Source organism: Hemitrygon akajei, chromosome 2, assembly GCF_048418815.1.
Source record: "Hemitrygon akajei chromosome 2, sHemAka1.3, whole genome shotgun sequence".
NCBI lineage: Eukaryota > Metazoa > Chordata > Chondrichthyes > Myliobatiformes > Dasyatidae > Hemitrygon > Hemitrygon akajei.
Window position 1 is genome coordinate 145,856,759 of NC_133125.1, and position 18,350 is coordinate 145,875,108.

At 40.1% G+C, this 18,350-nt stretch overlaps 1 pseudogene; it reads left to right on the plus strand.

Moving 5' to 3' along the window:
* Nucleotides 1-6,420: 6,420 nt before the first annotated feature.
* Nucleotides 6,421-10,261, plus strand: LOC140720930 (sin3 histone deacetylase corepressor complex component SDS3 pseudogene; annotated as a pseudogene).
* The last annotated feature ends 8,089 nt before the right edge of the window (nucleotides 10,262-18,350 follow it).

Consider the following 18,350-nt stretch of genomic DNA (forward strand, 5'->3'; position numbering starts at 1 on the left):
GTCACATTTTTGCTCTCACATTCTAGTCTTCTCGAAATGAATGATAACGTTGCATTTGCCTTCCTCACCACTGACTCAATCTTTAAGTTAACTTTTGACCAATCTGGCACGCGGACTCCCAAGTCCATTTGCACCTCTGATTTTTGAATTTACTTCCTGATTAGAAAATAGACTACACCATTATTCCTTCTCTCAATGTGCATACCATACACTTCCCTACACTATATTTCCATCTCTCACTTCTTTTCTCGTTCTCCCAATCTGTACAAGTTCTTCTGCAGACACCCTGTTTCCTCAACACCACCTGCCCTCCACCTACCTTTATATTGTCTTCAAACTTTGCCACAAGAGCCATCATTTCCATCATCCAAATTGTTGATGTGTAACATGAAAAGAAGCGGTCCCAATACAAACCCCTGTGGAACACCACTTCTCACTGGCAGCCAAACAGAATAGGCCTCCTTTGTTCAAACTCTGTCTCCTGCCAGTCAGTCTATTTTCTGTCCAGTGTATCTTTCATGTAATATTATGGGCTTTTATCTTGTTAATTTAATTGACTTTATTTCTTACGTCCTTCACATACATGCAGAGTAAAAATCTCTACATTACGTCTCCATCTAAATGTGTAATGTGTAGTCAGAGTAATTCATAATAAATAGAACATGCAATGTAATATAGAGTACACTCAAGTCAGTGTGAGTTCATCAGTCTGATGGCCTGGTGGAAGAAGCTGTCCCAGAGACTGTTGGTCCTGGATTTTACTCTGCGGTACCGCTTCCCGGATGGTGGCAGCTGGAATAGATTGTGTTTGGGATGGCTTGGGTCCCCAATGATCCTACAGCCACTTTTTACACAACTGTCCTTGTAAATGTCTTGAATCATGGGAAGTTTCATAACTACAGATGTGCTGGACTGTCCGCACCACTCTCTGCAGAGTCCTGCGATTAAGGGAGGTACAGTTCCCATACCAGGCAGTGATGCAGCCAATCAGGATGCTCTCAATTGTACCCCTGTAGAAGTTCCTTAGGATTTGGGAGCCCATACTAAACTTCCTCACCGTCTGAGGTGAAAGAGGTGCTGTTGTACCTTTCTCACCCCACATCTGGTGTGTACAGACCACATAAAGTCTTCAGTGATGTGGATGCTAAGGAACTTGAAGCTGTTTACCCTCTCACCCCAGATCCATTGATGTTAATAGGGGTTAGCCTACCTCCATTCCTCCTGTAATCTACAACTAGCTCCTTTGTTTTTGCGACATTAGGGAAGAGCTTGTTTCTTTGACACCACTGTGGCAGAGAGATGACTTCTTCCCTGTAGACCACCTTGTTATTGTTTGAGATTAGGTGAATCAATATAGTGGCGTCCGCAAATTTAATTAGCAGATTGGAGCAATGGGTGGTGATATACGTGGGTATACAGGGAATAAAGAAGCCTCATATGAGGCACCTTGTCAAAGGTCTTCTGAAAACCCATGTACACAATGTCCATTGATTCTCCTTTGTCTATCCTGCTGTTATTTCCTCAAAGAGTTTCAAAAGATTTGTCAGGCAAGAGATCTCCTTAAGAAAATCATGTTGACTTTGGATTACTTTATCACATGACTCCAAGTACCCCAAAATCTCATCCTTAATTATAGACTCCAAAATTTTTTCAACCACAGAAGTCCGGTTAATGGGCCTGTAATTTCCATTCATCTGCTTCCCTCCCTGTGGAGTGGAATAACATTTGCAATATTCCAGTCCTCAGGAACCATTACAGAATCTAGTGATTTTTGAAAGATCATTACTCCTGCCTCTACAATCTCTTCAGCTACCTCTGGGATGTAGTCCATCAGGTCCAGATGACGTATCTACCTTCAGACCTTTCTGCTTCCCAAGCATCTTCCTTTAGTTTTAGCAACTACATCGATTTCTGCACGCTGGCACTCCTGAATTTCTGCTACTGTCTTCCACAATGAAGACTGACACTAAGTGTTTATTACATTTGTCGGGTATTTCTATGTCACCCAACCCCCCCACCCCCCATGACTACCTCTCCAGCATCATTCTCCAGTGATCTGATATCCATTCTCACCTCTCTTTTACCCTTCATATATCTGGAAAAGAACATTGGCCAGTTTACCATCATATTTCATGCTTTCTGTCCTTATGTTATTAGTTACCTTCTGTTGTTATTTTAAACCATAGAACCATAGAACATTACAGCACAGAAACAGGCCTTTTGGCTCTTCTTGGCTGTGCCGAACTGTTTTTCTGCTTGTTCCACTGACCTGCACCTGGACCATATCCCTCCATACCCCTCTCATCCATGTACCTGTCCACATTTTCTTAAATGTTAAAAGTGAGCCTGCATTTACCACTTCATCTGGCAGCTCATTTCACACTCCCACCACTCTGTGTGTGAAGAAGCACCCCCCAATGTTCCCTTTAAACTTTTCCCCCTTCACCCTTAACCCATGTCCTCTGGTTTTTCCCTCCCTGAGCCTCAGTGGAAAAAGCCTGCTTGCATTCACTCTATCTATACCCATCATAATTTTATATACCTCTATTAAATCACCCCTCATTCTTCTACGCTCCAGGGAATAAAGTCCTAACCTATTCAACCTTTCTCTGTAACTCAGTTTCTCAAGTCCCAGCAACATCCTTGTAAACCTTCTCTGCACTCTTTCAACCTTATTAATATCCCTCCTGTAATTCAGGTGACCAAAACGGAACACAATACTCCAAATTTGGCCTCACCAATGCCTTGTACAACCTCACCATAACATTCCAATTCTTCTACTCAATACTTTGATTTATAAAGGCCAATGTACCAAAAGCTCTCTTTATGACCTTAACTACCTGTGACGCTATTTTTAGGGAATTTTGTATCTGTATTCTGAGATCCCTCTGTTCTACTGCACTCCTCAGTGCCCTACCATTTATCTTGTATGTTCTACCCTGCTTTGTCCTTCCAAAGTGCAATACCTCACACTTGTCTGTATTAAACTTCATCTGCCATTTTTCAGCCTATTTTTCCAGGTTGTCCAGATCCCTCTACGAGCTTTGAAAACCTTCCTCACTGTCCGCTACACCTCAAATCTTTGTATCATCAGCAAATTTGCTGATCCAATTTGCCGCATTATCATCCAGATCATTGATATAGATGACAAATAATAATGGACCCAGCACTGATCCCTGTGGCACACCATTACTCACAGGCCTCCACTCAGAGAAGCAAACCTCCACTATCACACTCTGATTTGTCCCATTGAGCCAATGTCTAAACCAATTTACTACCTCACCATGTATACCTAGCGACTGAACCTTCCTAACTAACCTCCTGTGTGGGACCTTGTCAAAGGCCTTACGGAAGTCCATTTAGACAACATCCATTGCCTTCCCTTCATCCACTTTCCTTGTAACCTCCTCAAAAAAACTCTAATAGATTTGTTAAACATGACCTAACATGCACAAAGCCATGTTGACTCCCCCTAGTAAGTCCCTATCTATCTAAATATTTGTAGATCCTATCTCTTAGTACACCTTCCAATAATTTGCCTACTACCAACATCAAACTTACCAGCCTATAATTTCCCAGATTACTTTTAGAGCCTTTCTTAAACAATGGAACAACATGAGCTATCCTCCAATCATCCGGCACCTAGCCCGTAGATAACGACATTTTAAATATATCTGCCAGAGCTCCTGTCATTTCAACACTAGTCTCCTTCAAGGTCCGAGGGAATACCCTGTCAGATCCTGGGGATTTATCTACTCTGATTTGCCTCAAGATAGCAAGCACCTCCTACTCTTCAATCTGTATAGGTTCCATGACCTGACTACTTGTTTGCCTTATTTCCATAGACTCCATGCCAGTTTCCTTAGTAAATAAAGACGCAAAAAACCATTTAAGATCTCCCCCATTTCTTTAGGTTCCAAACATTGCCCACCACTCTGATCTTCAAGAGGACCAATTTTATCCCTTACTACCCTTTTGCTCTTCATATACCTGTAGAAACTCTTTGGATTATCCTTCACCTTGACTGCCAAACCTACCTCATGTCTTCTTTTAGCCCTCCTGATTTCTTCCTTAAGTTGTTTTTGCACTTTTTATACTCCTCAAGTACCTTATTTGCTCCCTGTTTCCTATACATGTCATACATCTCTCCTTCTTTATCAGATTTCCAATATCCCTAGAGAACCAAGGTTCCTTATTCTTATTCACTTTGCCTTTAATCCTGACAGGAACATACAAACTCTGCAATCTCAAAATTTCGCCTTTGAAGGCCTTCCACTTACCAAAGAGAACAACCTTGCCAGAGAACAACCTGTCCCAATCCACACTTTTTAGATCTTTTCTCATTTCTTCAAATTTGGCCTTTTTCCAGTTTAGAACCTCAACCCAAGGACCAGATTAGATTAGATTATGAGGACACTCAGTCCTTGTTTATTGTCATTTAGTAATGCATGCATTAAGAAATGATACAATGTTCCTCCGGTATGATATCACAGAAACACAAGACAGACCAAGACTAACGGACAAAAACCACATAATTATAACATATAGTTACAACAGTACAAAGCAATACTGTAATTTGATAAGTGCAAACCATGGGCATGGTAAAAAAGTCTCAAAGTCCCCGACAGCGCATCATCTCACGCAGACGGTAGAAAGAAGAAAATCTGTTCCTGCCGTGAACCTCCAGCGCTGCAAAACTTCCCGATGCAGCCTCTGGAAGCACCCGACCACAGCCAACTCTGGGTCGGTCCAAAAACTTCGAGCCTCCGACCAGCCCTGCGACACCGAGCACTGAGCACCATCCCTACCGAGCACTTCGACCCTGGCCCCGGCCACCAAGAAACAGGCAAGGCTGAGGATTCGTGGCCTTCCTTTCCGGAGATGTTTCGACCGCACAGAAGCAGCGACAGCGAAACAGGCATGTCAGAATTTTAACCAGATGTTCCTCCGTGCTTCTTACTTCCGTCCCCATCAAATCAGGATTGTGCACAGCATCCTACTTAACAGATGACAGATATTCATCCTGGAGTGGCCGCTGCGCACTGCCAACACGCCGCCATCTTCTCACGGAAGATCTATGTTTATCCATGATCAGGTTGAAACTAATGGTGTTATGATCACTAGAACCAAAATGCTCCCCTACACACACTTCCATCACCTGCCCTAACTCGTTTCCTAATAGGTGATCTAATATTGCATCCTCTCTAGTCGGTACCTCTATATATTGATTTAGAAAACTTTCCTGAACACATTTTAGAAACTCTAACCCATCTACACCTTTAATAGTATGGGAGTGCCAATCAATATGTGGAAAATTAAAATCCCCTACTTTATGTTTCCTGCAGTTGTCTGTTATCCCTCTGCAGATTCGCTCCTCCAATTCTCACTGGCTATTGGGTAGTCTATAATATAACCCCATTAATGTGGTCATACTTTTCCTATTTCTCAGCTCCACCCATATGGCTTCAGTAGACAGGCCCTCTAATCTGTCCCACCTGAGCATTGCTGTAACATTTTCCCTGACGAGCAATGCCACACCCCCCACCCTTCATCCCTCTGCCTCTATCACATCTGAAACATGGGAACCCTGGAACATTAAGCTGCCAGTCCTGCCCCTCCTGTAGCCAAGTTTCACTAATGGCTATAATGTCATAATTCCAAGTGTTAATCCACACCCTCAGCTCATCAACCTTCCCCACAATACTCCTCGCATTGAAGTAGACACACCTCAGAAGATTATTTTCACAACACACAACCCTTTTATTTGTGACTTTGCATGAAACCTTAACATGATTCTGAAAACTGAAACCCTGCCCCTGCCCCCAGTTTCTCAGCCACATATTCATCCTCCAGAGCATCCTAAAGCTTCCCAATCCTCAGTTACCAATCATCTTTGCTATGTTATATGCCTTCTCTTCTGCTTTAATGCAGTCATTGAATTCTCTTGTCAGCCACGGGTGCCTCATCTTCCCTTTAAAATATTTTTTCATCTTTTGGATGCATCTATCCTGTGCCTTCCAACTTGCTCCAGAAACTCTAGCCATTGCTGTCCGCCAACTTCCCTGCTAATGTCCCCTTCCAATTGTTACGTAACCCGTAACTGGGTCACTTACCAGTAAAGATAGAGAGGTCCGTTGAAGTCTGATGGTACTATTTTTAACAGTATTTATTGATAAAAATACACAAAAATAGTATCAATGCAAACATACAGATAATATACGTCGTCAATACTAAATCTAAAAGCGCGGGTATAATAATAATCAATAAGAAATAACTCTATCGTTGTCTGGGGATAATGTATTGTCTGATGGAAATATAAAAGTCACTCAAGTTCATGCAGGCTGCAGCTTTTGGTTGGAGAGAGAGAGACGGAGGTTTAGCACTTGCCCGTTTTCCTTTTTATGATGTCGATCCTTTGAAATGTCGTTGGTGGTGATCTCTTCCTTAGCTAAGCCGTCTTCCGTGGTAGGGCCCCAATCCCGGGGGCAACGGGAAAGGACACACGTGGGCCCTCCAGCGGCTGTCACTATTAAACGCTGTCACGGGATTTCTAGCGTTTCTCCAGATGTGTCTAAAAGGGGTTGTTCCCCAGACCCTCTTTTATCCTTACTCACGGGGTCTCAGATGTCAATCAGGTTGGGGAGGATGCCATCCCCCCAACCAGCCCATGTTGCTCATTCCTTGAGGGCATCGATGAATAGCATAGTGCTCAATACACAATTCCGTCTCCAAGAGACAATGGCCGTTTCCCGTGGCTTTGTATCGTTGAGGGGCCAGGACATTCCAAACCCCCTGTGGATTCTGTGTCTCTCTCTCATTTCCTGGGTCTCCTGACCTGAATTAATAGCGATCTTGCGATTCTCAAAAAGGAGGGGGCTACTCTATACCCTTCGGCCCCTCAGAGTTGGGGCACAGGCGTAACACAATCAACTTTGCCCAATTGTCCTCTCATGCCTCTATAATTCTCTTTACTCCAGTGTAAAGCTGTTAACTCTGACATTATCTTCTCCCTCTCCATCTGCCGGGTGCATTCTATTATGTTATGATCACCATCTGCAAAGGGTTCTTTTACCTTTAAACAAATCTGGTTCATTACACAACACCCAATCCAGAATTGCCTTCCTCCTAGTGGGCTCAACCACAAGCTATTCTAAAAAGCAATCTTGTAGGCATTCTACAAATTCCCTCTCTTGGGATCCAGTACCAACTGATTTTCCTAATCTACCTGCATATTGACTTTCCTTATGATTATCATACCATTGCCCTAATTACATGCTTTTGAAATTAATATCCCACATCCTGGGTACTGTTAGTGAACATCATGCCATTAGATTCAAAGTAATTATGCAAAAGGATATGTCCTGTCCTTGGGTTGAGTTTGTAAATAGGAGAAAGGTCAACTTTGATCTGGCAAGTGAGGATTTTGACAGGTTGTTTTCTGGTAAAGGTGTACTTGGTAAGTGGCAAACCTGCAAATGTGAAATTTTGATTGTACGGAGTTTGTATGTTGCTGTCAGAATGAAAGACAAGGTTAATAGGTTTATGGAATCTTGGGTTTTGAGATATATTGAGAGACATTAAGAAAAAGAAGGAGATGCATAGCAGGTCGAGGCAGGCAGTAACAAATGAGGTACTTGAGGAGTATAAAAAATGCAAGAGAACACTTAAGAAGGGAATCAGGAGGGCTAAAAGAAGGCATGGGATTGCCCTCACAGGCAAAGTGAAGGAGAATGCTGAGGGCTTCTGCAGGTACATTAAGGGCAAAAGGGCTGCAGGAGACAAAATTGGTCTCAGGAAAATTAGAGTGGTCATCCATACATGGAGCCAAAAGAGATGAGGAGATTGTAAATGCATTTTTACTCAGAATATGAACACTGTGTGTATAGATGGGAGGTGTACTGCATAGCCTACACTAATAAGAAACTTAGCTCCTGTCTCCAGCATTTTTATTAATAGCATTGATGTGTAACCAGGCCACGTACACAACAAATTGGCAACGAGGGTAATGAACCTACATCGTATCGGAATGCCGTGTTTTAATTGATAACGACACAGGGAAGAAGAGTGCTAGGAATGAGCCAAGGAGCGGCAGAAGGAGGCAGAGTGAGGCCGCGATTCTGCAAGGAAGCGGGAACACAGCCAGGGTCGGGAACGTCGGGAGACCAAGAGACACAGTCGGAGCCGCAGCACGTCCAGCCGAGACCACGGCTGATGCTGACCCCCAGGGACTGAGGGACTGCGTGCCCTAGAAGGGAGATTAAAAAAGAGTGACACACACACACATCTAAACAGAGTGCACTTGTGGTGCTAGCAAAAAGGATACGTGAGTCAAAAAGGAAAATAACGGAAGAATGAGGCTTAATTAACATAACAAAGATGGCGATGATTGGAACCATTACAGCATTTGAAAGTGGCATTGAAGACTAGGCAACTTACAGTGAAAGAGTGGAGTTATATTGTGAGGCTAATGGTGTTAAGGATGAAAAGAAAGCCAGCATCTTACTCAGTATTATGGGAGCAAAAACATACAGGCTGTTATGGAGCTTGTTAACCCCTGAAAAGCCAGCTGACAAAATGTTCAAGCAAATATTTGACACTCTTCAACAGTATTTAAACCCCAAACCACTGGTCATTGCTGAAAAATTTAATTTTCACAATCGGAATCAGAGCAAAAATGAAAGCATTTCTGAATATTGTGCTGAATTGCACAAATTATCAGAACCCTGTCAGTTTGGAGCTGGTCTATCGGATGCATTGAGGGACAGGTTAGTGTGTGGTATGGACTGTGAAACCACACTGAAGAAGCTTCTGTGTGAAAAAAAGACCTTACATTAGAGAAGGTGCTGAACATTGCAATATCATTGGAAACAGTAGATACAACAAATATCTCTGGAATATGCTACAAATAAAATGTCACTGAACAGAAATGAAGGAAGGAAATGTTACCATTGTGGGAGCATGTCACATGACCCTGATGACTGGTGGTTTAAAGACAAAGAATGCAGAAACTGTGGCAAACAGGGCCACACTGGCAGAGTATGCAAAGCTAGTAAAAAGCAGAATAAGGACAAAATACAGAGAAACAAGAAACCCCAGAAAGGAAAACACAACAATGTACACAAAATGGAAGAAAGCAGTTCTGATGAAAACGACTCAGACAAAAGTGAATTGTCTTGTCTGCAACTTGACAGGATGAAAGAGACAGATGACTGAAGAGTAATAAGGATCACTCCACAAGTGGCATCAGTGACACTGAAAATGGAGTTGGACACAGGCTCAGCTTTAAAAGTGATCTCTGTACACGACTGTGAATAACTGTTTTCTCACATACTCCTGAAACGAACTAAGCTACTGCTAAAGAGTTACACAGGACAGAAAGAGCGTCCCAAAGGTAAAATTAAAGTGACAGTGAGCTACGGAGCCAAAACACAGCAGCTGAACCTCTATGTACTGAAAAATGGAGGACCATTGTTGCTGGGACATGAAGGCCTCAGGAAAATCCAGTTGGATTGGCACATCATCAAGGCACTGGATGTGTCGACAAAGGAGGGCAGCTCAGTGGGGAAGATGTCTGCAGCTCTCCTCTCACCCATTGTCGACTATTGCAATGACGAGGAGGAGCTAGACAACGTTGACGATGAGGATGAACGCAGTATCCGTGGCCGCGACTCGGATGAAGATACAGAGGATGCAAGGGAGACAGATGTTGCCAATAGGCAGGATGATGAAGACTACCTGGAAGTAAAAGAGCAGATGTACCAGGAGAAATTGACATCTCTGAAAAGACAGCTACAGCAGTTACAGAAAGGCGCTTTGCAAAAGTATCAGGAAAGGATGAAGCAACTAGATCAAAAATACAAGGAAAGAATATGAAATTCAGAGCTTTTTCTGCAACTGGAGACAGAACAAGTGGAAAGGAATTATATTAAAGAGAAGAAAGCAGCAGTGGAGGAATTTGAAGATAAAAAGGTTGAGTTAGAAGAAAAGAAAAAGTTGATTGAGGATGAAAGGCTAACAATGGAACTCACGGGAGATAAAGCCAATAATGACTAGGAAACTAAGGAGGAGACCTAATGACCCTGTTCCATTTACAGACAAAAGATGAAAACCTGCACCTGTGCAGTTAAATTTCTTGTTAACAGATGAACAGATAATGGAAGATCTGTGAACTCTCAATAAGGTTAAATCTCTGAAAAGACCAGCATTTCTGTCTTCTCCTGAGCATCTTCCCAGCACTCCTGCTGAATCACCAGCACAATGATGTGAAGCATGAATAGAAGATGGGAAGTTATGTTACGATTAGGGATGGTATCATAAAGGTCAGGCTATCTGTTTGGAATCTAAGGAGAATACGAAGATTGGCTGTGTAATTAGCTCAGTTGGAGCAAATGAGATATGGGTAAGGAAGACAAGTGATAACACAAAGATGCGTATATATCTAGGACAGCTGCACAGAGGAGTCCTCATTATACGGAGGTAATCTGCTGCCTAGAACTCTTCATTTCATTTCATTTTTCAATCTTTTTATTGATTTCCAGCAAAAAAATATACAAATCAGAGAAGTTCAGCAAACAGATAATACAAAAGACATATAAACAGCAATAAAGAAGAGTATATATTGTCAAAATCAAATAGGTATAATCTTACGCTGTTGTATATATACAGTATAATAAAAAAAACACAACTCCTCTTAACAGATCGTTAAAAAAAAGAATGGAAAGAAAAGAAAAGAAAAGAAAAGAAAAGAAAGATTGGCAGTCCATTTGAGGAAAAATTTAAAAAAAGGAAAAAGAAAGAACATCCTTCCAGTCACCTCCAAACCTTCACGGATAAGGATTTTCCCCAGAGAGAATAAAGAAAAATAAATAAATTAAAATAAATTAAATCATATGAAAATATCGAATAAATTATCGGCAGACTTGCTCAAAATTAAAAGATGTATCAAACGTCCGGCTTCTAATTTTCTCCAAGCTTAGACATGACATAATGGAGGAGAGCCAATAGAAAACAGTAGGCAGATTAGATTCTTTCCAGTATAACAAGGTAGTTCTCCTAGCCAGTAAAGTTGAAAAGGCTACCACATGTTGAGTGGAAGCAGATACTTTACCTACTTCCTCTGGAATGATCCCAAAAATTGCCGTAAGTGAATTCAACATCCACATCTATAACGTTAGATAGTGTTCTAAATACATCTCTCCAAAAATTAGTTAAACTTACACAGGACCAAAACATATGTGTTAGAGTAGCCACCTCTATGTTACATCTGTCAGAAATAGGGCTTATATTAGGAAATATATGCGCCAATTTATCTTTAGACATATGGGCCCTATGTACTATCTTAAACTGAATTAAAGAATGGCGTGCACAATTAGATGAATTATTATCTAGATAATAAATTTTACTTCATTGATCATCTGAAAGTGAATGTTGAAGTTCTATTTCCCAAGTGTGTTGAACCCTATCATTAGGCGACATGCGAGCATTCATTAACTGTTTATAAATGATAGCTATTAATCGTTTTTGAAATGGTTTAAGCTGAAAGATAGCATAAGCCAAATTTGAAGAATAGGTCAGGGGATAATTCAGTAAAAAATTACATTAAAAATTCCTAATCTGTAAGTATCTAAAAAAATGTGTTAGAGATATCATATTTATCCATTAACTGTGAAAAAGACATTAAACAATCCTGTAAGAACAAATCTAAAAAAGCTTTTATTCCCTTAGTTTTCCATATCAAAAAATCCTTATCCAGAGTTGATATTTTTAAAAAAATTAGAATAAATATTACTAGAAAGTAAAAAATTATTTAATTCAAAAAATCTACGAAACTGAAACCAGATTTTTAAAGTATGTTTAACGATAGGGTTGAGAGCTTGTCTACTTATTCTGGAGAATGAAAAAGGAAGGGGAGCTCTAATAAAGAAGCTAAAAAAAATCCCGCTACCGAATTTTCCTCCAATTGTAACTATGGAGGGCGATCCTGGTTATCTGTATCATAGATCCAAAAAGTGATATAATGAATATTAATTGCCCAATAATAAAATCTAAAGTTTGGTAGGGCCAGTCCTCCATTTTTTTTATTTTTGCAATAAAAGTTTATTCACTCTAGAGCTTTTATTATTCCAAACATAAGACAAAATCATAGAATCTATTTTATCAGAAAATGTTTTTGGAACAAAAGAGGGAACTGGTTGAAATGTATATAAACATTTCAGTAAAATAACCATTTTTATAGCATTAATGACATCAATGACATCGACATAGGCAACCATTTAGAAAGCACTTATTGAGTATATTCAATTCGAGGGGAAAAATTATACTTTACATAGGTCCTTAAAATTTTTAGAAATTTTAATACCAAGGTAAGTGAAATGGTTTTTAGCAACATTAAAAGGTATTTGATCATAATGATCAGAATAATTATTAATAGGAAATAATTCACTTTTATGTAAATTAAGTTTATATCCAGAGAAAATACTAAATTCCATAAATATAGATAGCATAAAAGGAATAGATTTCCTAGGGTTTGAAATGTAAACTAATAAATCATCCACATACATCGAAACCTTATGCAATTTATCCCCTCTCTTAATACCCTGCACAGAATTAGAATCTGCGATAGCAAGTGGTTCTAAGATCAAATTAAATAATAAAGGACTAAGAGGACAACCCTGGTGGGTTCCTCTATATAATCTAAAATAAGGAGACTTTTGATTATTAGTTATAACTGCAGCCACCGGGGTATGGTAAATCAATTTAATCCAGGAAATAAATCCCGGGCCAAAATTAAACCTCTTCAAAACCTGAAATAAATAAGGCCACTCCACCCTATCAAAAGCTCTCTCTGCATCCAGAGAGACAATACATTCATATTCTTTGACTGAGGGGGAATAAGTCAAGTCAAGTCAAGTCAAGTCAACTTCTATTGTCATTTTGACCATAACTGCTGGTACAGTGCATAGTAAAAATGAGACAATGTTTTTCAGGACCATGGTGTTACATGGTTTTTGGGAGGTTCCCAGAGGATATAGAATCAGTAAATGTTTAATGAAGATGTGGTATAAGCATTTCGTGAAAAGTCTTGTAAGATTCTACTGTATAACCATCTGGTCCCAGAGCTTTCCCTAATTGCATAGAGGATATAGCCTTGGCTGTCTCCTCTTGTCCAATAGGTGCATCTAATATATCAACATCCAGAGTCGAAATTTGAGGTATATTTAACCTTTGCAAAAATCTATTCATAGTAATAGTATTATCAGAGAATTCACATTTATAAAGATTAGAATAGAAGTCCATAAATATCTTATTAATTTCATAAGGATCTAAAGTTTCAATTCATTCTGGTCTACGAATTTTTAAAATCTGTCTTCTGACCATTCCAGCCTTTAACTGACCCGCCAAAAGCTTAGCAGATTTTTTCCCCATGTATATAAAATAAACTTTTAGATTTAAGAATTTGCTGTTCAATGGGAAAGGTCAGAAGCAAATCATACTGTGATTGAAGTTCGACCCTTTCTTTATATAGGTCTTCAGTCGGTTTAACTGAATACACTTTATCCATCTCTTTAATTTTATTAATAAGCACTGACAATTCTGCTTTAGTTTTCTTTCTCAAAGCTGCTGAATATGAGATTATCTGTCCCCTAAGAAAAGATTTCAACGGGTTCCATATAGCCAGGTTTGACATTCCTTCAGTTATTAAATTCAAAAAATATAGAAATTTGTTCCTTAATAAAACTAAGAAAAGCTGGATCATGTAACAGTATGAGATTCAGCCTCCACAGTGACATTTTCAAAAAGCTATCCAAAAGCTTCAGGGTTAACTTTAAAGGCGCATGATCTGAAAGCTCAATGATGTCATACGCACACTCAACAACAGAATATAACAAACCTGTATCTAAAAAAAAGGAATCAATTTGAGAATACTTATGATGAACGTCTGAGAAAATAGAGAAATCTTTATCATTGGGGTGTTTATATCTCCAGATATCGACCAGGCCATATTCTAATAAAAAAGAATTAATACAGGCCGCCGCTTTATTAGGAAGTGAACGATTGGTTGATGACCTGTCAATCGCCGGATTTAAATAACAATTGAAGTCACCACCCATGATCAACTTGAATTCATTCAAATTCGGTAGCTCAGAAAAAAGTTCCTTAAAAAAATCAGAATTATCTACATTAGGTGTGTAGAAACACACACCAGAGCTACCTTTTGCTCGCATAATAAACCAGTGACAATTAAATATCTTTCGATCGAATCAGTAATGGTGCTAAAGTGTACAAAAGGGATTTTGGGGCTGAAAAATACAGAAACAGCTCTTATCTTACAAACCGACAGCAAATGGTACAAAGGACCTTTCCAAAATTGGAAAAATCTGTCCTCATCCTGTTTCCATATATGATTTTCTTGTGCAAAAATAATATCTGCGTTAAGTGTTTTTAATTTCTTTAAAATCTTTTTACACTTAATGGGGTGATTCATACTGTTCCAATTCCTAGATATTATATTAATTTTATTAACATCCATGTTTAAAATTGTATTTAATATTATATAAAAGAGATGTTACGCAAGCACAGATTAAACCAAAAGGCACGCATACAACCAGAAGGAGTGACGTATTTATGGGAAAAAAATCCATCAAAAGAACTGCCCAATCCAGAAAAAAACCTACTCTAATAGCCCCCTCCCCGCTCCCAAAAGCTGTGATATCCAATGACCAATAGACTGGCCACATGCTAAACTACTAACCCTTGACCCTATTCTCCATTTTGCAGTTACATATACTACGTAAGTTAAAGCGAAAATCCCACATAAAATAGCCATAATAAAAAGCACAAACAATTAGCTCAGTTGGAACAAATGAGATATGGGTAAGGAAGACAAGTAATAGCAGAAAGATGCGTATATATCTAGGACAGCTGCACAGAGGAGTCTTCATTATACGGAGGCGATCTGCTGCCTAAAACTCTTAGCAATTTGGAGGCGCACATCTTCTTAACTCCTTATGCTCAGAGTTCAACTTTTCATGACTTTTATATGGAAATCTGTATTCAAGCAAAAAAGTTTATTGAAAGTCATTACCCGGAAAGGCAGAGGAGATTTCCCCCAGGGACTTGAGTTATAAATGAGTCTTAGACCAAAAGTAAAGAAAAGGCTTGTTATAATTTGATATTTTAATGTTACTTTGTTATGATTTGATATTATTAAGTTACTAAGTAAACAAATGGTAGGCATTTATATGCTATGGGTAAACATATTTGTTTAGCATAGTGCCCCAGTAAAAAAACAGTTGATACACTATTAAAATAAAAGGGGAGGAGTGTACTGCATAGCCTACAGTATAATAAGGGACTACTTTATGTTGTAGCAACTCGTCGTTGCATGTGCTATTAGGCGCATATAGAGCATGTGTTATTAGGAGAGTATTGATCTGTACGTGTGTGCCGAGTTCAGTTTCTGTCAGTAAAGAACCATGAACCTTAGATCCCGTCTCCAGCATTTTTATTAATAGCGTTGATGTGTAACCAGGCCACATACACAACAGGACGCAATGCAGCAGTGAGGTCATGAACTCTATACAGATTATAGAGAAGGAGATGGTTGCTGTCTTGAGGCAAATTAAGATGAATAAATCCCCAGGCCCTGACAAGAAGTTCCCTCAGACCCTGTGGGAAGTTAATTCAGAAATTTCAGGGGCGCTACCAGAGATATTTAAAACATCCTTTGCCACAGGTGAGGTGCCGGTGAATTTGAGGATAGCTAATGTTTTTTAGAGTTAGATTATGAGGACACTCAGTCCTCGTTTATTGTCATTTAGAAATGCATGCATGCATTAAGAAATGATACAATGTTCCTCCAGAGTGACATCACAAAATAACAGGACAAACCAAAGACTCACACTGACAAGAAACCACATAATTATAACATTTAGTTATAGCAGTGTAAAGCGATACCATAATTTGATAAAGAGTAGACCATGGGCAAGGTAAAAAAAGTCTCAAGTCCCGATCGACTCCGATAGTCCCCAATAGCAGGCAGCAAAAAGGGAGAAACTCTCCCTGCCATAAACTTCCAGGCACCGACAACTGATGCATTGGAAGCACCCGACCACAGCAGACTCTGAGTCCGTCCGAAAACTTCGAGCCTCGACCCAGCCGCCGAAACAAACAAAGCCGAGGTCTCGGAGGCCGTCTCCTCCAGAGATTCCGGACCGCACAGTAGCAGCGGCAGCGAAGCGGGCATTTCAGAAGTTTCTCCAGATGTTCCTCCACGCTCTCACATCTGTCTCCATCAAATCAGAATTGTGCATGGTACCCTACTTAACAAATTTTCTGTTGTTTAAGAAATTTACGGACCAGTGAGCCTGACATCAGTAGTGGGAAAGTTATTGGAAGGTATTTAGTGACCAGATACATAAGTATTTGGACAGACAGTGACTGCTCAGACAGTCAACACAGCTTTGTGCATGGTAAATTGAACCTGACCAATCCTGTAGTGTTTTGAGGATGTTACCAGGAAAGTCAATGAAGCCAAGACAGTGGATGTAGAAAGACCTTTGAGAAGGTCCTGCATGGGAGGTTGATCAAGAATGTTCAGTCACTTGGCAGTAAAGATGAGGTAGTAAGTTGGATTAGATCTTAACTTCACGGAAGAAGCCAGAGAGAGGTTGTAGACGGTTGCCTTTCTGACTGGAGGCCTGTGACCGTGGTGTAACACATGGATCAGTACTGGGTCTGCTGTTGTTTGTCATTTATATCAACGTGATATGGTAAACTGATATGTTTACGTGATATGATGTGGTAAACTGGATCAGCAAATTGGTGGATGACACAAGATTGGAGGTCTAGAGGACAGTGAGGAACCTGCAGTGGGATCTGGATCAGCTGGAAGAGTCGGCTGAAAATTTGCAGATGGATTGTAATACAAACAAGTGAGAGGTATTGCCCTTCCGTGGGACCAACCAGGTCTTACACTGTGAACGGCAGGGCATTGATGAGTGTGGTAGGGCAAATGGATTCGGGAATACAGGTCTACAATTTGTTGAAAGAGGCTCACAGGTCGATAGGGTCATAAAAGCTTTTGGCACATTGGCTTTCATAAATAAATGTATTGAGTACAGGAGTTGGGACGTTATGTTGAAATTGTGTAAGAAACTAGTGAGGCCTATTTGAGGTATTGTGTCCAAATTTGGTGACATACCTATAGGAAAGGTGTAATTACAATTGAAAGAGTGCAGAGAAAATTTACAAGGATCTTGCTGGAATTGATGACTAGAGTTATAGGGAAAGTTTGAATAGGTTAGAAATTCATTCCCTAGAACATAGAAGATTGAGGGGAGATTTGATAGTGGTTATACCAAATTATGAGAGATATAGATGGACAAATGCAAGCAAGCGTTCTCCACTGAGGTTGTTTGAGACTAGAAGTAAAGGTTGTGAGTTAAGGGTGAAAGGTGAAATGCTGTAGGCGAACATGAAGGGGAACTTTACTCAGCAGTGGCAAGAGTGTAGAATGAGCTGCAAGTGCCAGCTCAAATCAGCACACCAATGTTGTGCTGATTTCACCATTTAAGAGAAACTTGAATGGGTAAATGGATGAGAGGGGTATGCAGGGTTAAGATCTAGGTGCAGGTCAATGGGATTAGGCAGCTTAATAGTTCAGCACAGACTAGATGTGATGAAGGGCCATTTTCTGAGGAAAAGCCCTCCCTGCCATTGAACACATCTCCAAGGAGCACTGTCACAGGAAAACAGCATCTATCATCAAGGACCCACACCATCCAGTCCATGATCCCATCTTGCTGCTGCTATCAGAAAGGAGGGACAGGAGCCTGAGGTCCCACACGACAAGGTTCAGGAACAGTTATTACCATTCATTAATCATGCTCCTGAACCAAAGTACATAATGTCACTCACACTAACACTGAACTGATTCCACCATCTATAGACTCATTTTCAGGGACTCCACAAGTCATGTTCTCAACACTTATTACTTGCAGCACAGTTAGAGATTGGCAGGTGTCATGATGGGGGTATCACTGAGACATGGCTGAAAGAAGATCATCTTTGGGAAAGTATCATATGGGTACATATTGTATTGAACGGACAGGTAGGTCAGTAGAGGAACACACACAGAATGCAGGAGGGACTCAGCAGTGCAGGTAGCACCTAAAGAAAAAAGTACAGTCAATGTTTTGGCTTGGGAAGTTTGATATGTCATCTGGACCTGATGCACTACATCCCAGAGGAAGCTGAAGAGATTGTAGAAGCAGTAGTAATGCTCTTTCAAAAATCACTAGATTCTGTAATGGTTCTTAAGGACTGGAAAATTCCAAATGTTACTCCAC